This window comes from Falco biarmicus, chromosome 17 (assembly GCF_023638135.1).
Source record: "Falco biarmicus isolate bFalBia1 chromosome 17, bFalBia1.pri, whole genome shotgun sequence".
NCBI classification, from domain to species: domain Eukaryota; kingdom Metazoa; phylum Chordata; class Aves; order Falconiformes; family Falconidae; genus Falco; species Falco biarmicus.
The window spans coordinates 151,269-154,812 of NC_079304.1; positions in this window are offsets into that span (position 1 = coordinate 151,269).

Consider the following 3,544-nt stretch of genomic DNA (forward strand, 5'->3'; position numbering starts at 1 on the left):
CGAGGCCCTGGGGCTTTCTGCCTTAATACTAGAACCTGGTGCCAGGCACTTCCAACACAAGTCACAAAATAGCAGGAAAGGAGCTCCACCAACCGGGCGGCTGCAGTACCCAATTATATTTCGCTAGATGGCAGCAGCGCTCCACCAACAGGGCGGCTGCAGTACCCAAATATATTTCGCTAGGTGGCAGCAGCGCTCCACCAACAGGGCGGCTGCAGTACCCATTTAAATTTCGATAGGTGGCAGCAGCGCTCCACCAACAGGGCCGGCTGCAGTACCCAATTATATTTCGCTAGATGGCAGCAGCGCTCCACCAACCGGGCCGGCTGCAGTACCCATTTATATTTCGCTAGGTGGCAGCAGTGCTCCACCAACCGGGCGGCTGCAGTAGCCAAATATATTTCGCTAGATGGCAGCAGCGCGCCACCAACCGGGCAGCGCATGCGCAGAAACGGCTTGACGCCAAAGGGGCGGGGCTTCCGGCCTCGTACGTATGGGCTACGCATACGGCCCCGGAAGGTGGGTTCATTTCCGGCCCGCGCGGCGCGCTGGAGTGGCTGTGGAGGTGCAGAGCCTTCGCCGGGAACCTGGAAGACTTTCGGGCCGGGACGCGCGGCGGCGCGCTGGGTGAGCGCTCGGGCTGAAGGGCGGCCGGGGGCCGGCGGGCAGCGGCCGAGTGGGGGGGATGTGGCGGCCCGGCGCTCGGCCGCGGCAGGGAGCGCCTGGTGCCGGCGGCGGGCGGGCTGAGGCAGGCGGGCGGCCCGGCCCGGGACCGGCGGGTCTGCCGCCGGTTCTCGTCTCCCCGGCAGGGACGGTGGTCAGCGGGCTCCTCACGGGGCTGCCCTTTCTTGGGTGTTTTTTTTTTTGTCTCTTGGAGATGCGCCGCTACCTCGGCGAGGAGGCGAGGAGCGGCGGCGGGGCGGCCCCGGTGCTCGCTCGTGGCGGCGGCGCCCGGGAGAGGGGTCGGCCCGCGCCGCCCCGCCGCCCACCCGCCGCCGCCTCCGGGCTGCCCGGGCAGCCGCCGCAGCCCTGCGCGGGGCTTTGTCTTTCCCCCAGCCGCTGGCCTGAGCCGTGGCAGCCGGCTGGGGCTGCCGGCCCCCGCGGGCCGCAGAGAGGCTGCCTCGGGGCCTGCGGTAACGCTGTCGCGGGGGGGGGGTGGGGGGGGTGGGGGGGGTGTTGTGGCTCAGGAGCCTCTTCCCGCCCCTGCGAGCGGGCCAGAGCAAGAAAAGGCAGCCGGCAGCGGAATCCCCACCCGTCGCCCCCGACTGCTGATTTCTCCGCAAGCGTTTAACTGCCGGGGAGGGCTGGGAGGCAGCGGCAGCTCAGGTGTCTGGCTGATCTTGTGTCGTGACAGTCAGCTCCGGGGCCGGAGCAGCCGAGGGGAAGAGGCCTTTTGATTTGCTTCCCAGTGAAACGGGGGTCTTTTGTTTTTCCTTTGTACTTAGGTTCATCCGGAATTGTACGTTGACAGGTCAAGGGGAGCTGAACTGAAGGTCAGTCTAGATGTTACTTTTCCACGTGTGCCTCGTGCTTGCGAGTCGCACTGCTGACTACGGAGGGATAACCTTTGTACTCGCCGTGTGCCCGCTGCTTCCGAGTGCTGCGCTGCGGCTCGGGCAACAGCCGGGGAGGAATTGTCGGTCCCTCGTGGTTTCGCAGCCGGGCCTGCTAGGCGCTTAGAGCCGCGCGTCCGGCCGGGCAGTATTGTTTTCCGAGGCTGTAAAGGAGCCCGAGGTATAAACCCGCTTTACGTTTCCGTACGGCGGTGCGCTTTGTCGGAGAGCTCGGCCCTACTGACGGAGCTGGCACAGGGTTCCCGCGGGACTCCAGAATTGACCGTCTCGTGGAAAGGCTCCAGAGCCTGCTTGGGAAGCCACTTGACAAGGCACGGCTTTGCCGTGATTTTTATACTGGAATTCTGACTGTAATGCCAATGCCATGTGTTAGCCTTTCTCCAGAAGTTATTAAAAGCAGAATGAGCGTTAAGAATCGGATTACCTTTTAACGAAATTCGAAACAAAGTTGCGGGGTGAAGTTACTGGAAGCGTCCTGCAAGTCTGACGTGGGTATCGCTGCCATGCGTGTTATCTGCCTGTCTACTGATCGTTCCTGCCTCTTGTTCTGCTGTGGTAATTCCTTTGGGTAAGGCGTTGGGCTCTGAATGTAGTGCATCTTGACTTCCTCCTGACCCCTGCGAGATGTTATCAGTGTTTGCCTTCCTCCCCTTTCACAGGGCCTCGGCTGTTGCGTGCAGAGAAGCTGTCAGCCTTGTGAGAGAGCATGCAGCCGGCAAGCGCGTCGTGGTGCTTCGGTATCAAGCTGATACCACAGGCATCCATCTTTTGTTTGCGAAAAGGGATCGCAAGGAAATGTGCTGACGTTGGAGGGGGAGAGGTGGCGGGGGGAACAGGTAGGAGGCAGCTCTTTCAACCAATTTTAGGCTTAACTCCTGTGTTCCTGAGCATGGTTCTGGGCTTCGAGGGGCTTGCTTTTGGCTTTTTGCCTTAAGCGCGTCCTCCGTCACCGCTGTCGGCGCGCGCTGAGCTGCTGCTTAGGGAACTGTGGCGATACAGGCTGTGTGCGTGCCAACCGTCCTCAAGGCTAGAGCTGTATTCTACCCTAAAAGAAGCTTTCCGTAATACTATGCTTCCGTGAGGACGCGATTTTCTCGAGTTTTCTCCCCACCTCAAGGTGATTTTCCCACACACCTGCAGGCAGCAGGACTAACGTCATCTCCTTTTGCCCACTTGGGCTTGGACTAAAATCCCTTCCCTGACTATTCTTTAGCTTTTACAGCCTTTGAGCCTTCCCTTGGGCCTGGCTGACAGTCCTTTGCCATTTCACCCTGTTCACAGCCAGCGTGACTCTAGGTACCGACTATATCGACGAATTTCAGTTACACGATAAGCCTGCTGTTTTGTAAATTAAATTTAGCATTTTAATTGCTTTCAAAGGGAACTACAGGAAATCCTGTCCGCGTGGTGGCCTAGCGTAAGCGATGATGGAAAGGTGCATCAGGTGTGACCTCCGTGTCAGCTCAGCTTGCCTCAGACAGACTGCATTTGGCACTGCGTGGCATGCTGCGCAGCTCCAGAAATTAATGCTAGGGGGAAAAAAATGGGCAAAAATAATAGTCACGTAGAAACACGAGTTGGGAAGAAATGCTATAAACTAGGTCTTTCTGTTGATGGAGGCAGTTGATCTTGCTTGTGGATCTTTGGGGTATGAACTTGATGCCAAACAGCTCGTGTTTCATTTGACATGCCTTGAATTATTTTCAAGGAGAGAGAAGAGAAGCTTATGAAATAGGATAGGTTATTGAGTCTTCCTAAAACGCTCACAACAATTATGTATAAAGCCGAAGTGAAGGACGATGGAATAAAGTTCTGTGCTTTATAAGTAAATACAGTACACTTTAAAACGGATCTCCGTGCAGGGTCCTAGTTATTTCTGTTTTTAAAATCAAAAAGAAGTTTTAAGAAGTGTCTCAGCGGTTAGTAGTGTGGAAAATAACTGGCTCTTCCACAAAAAATTCCACGTAAGC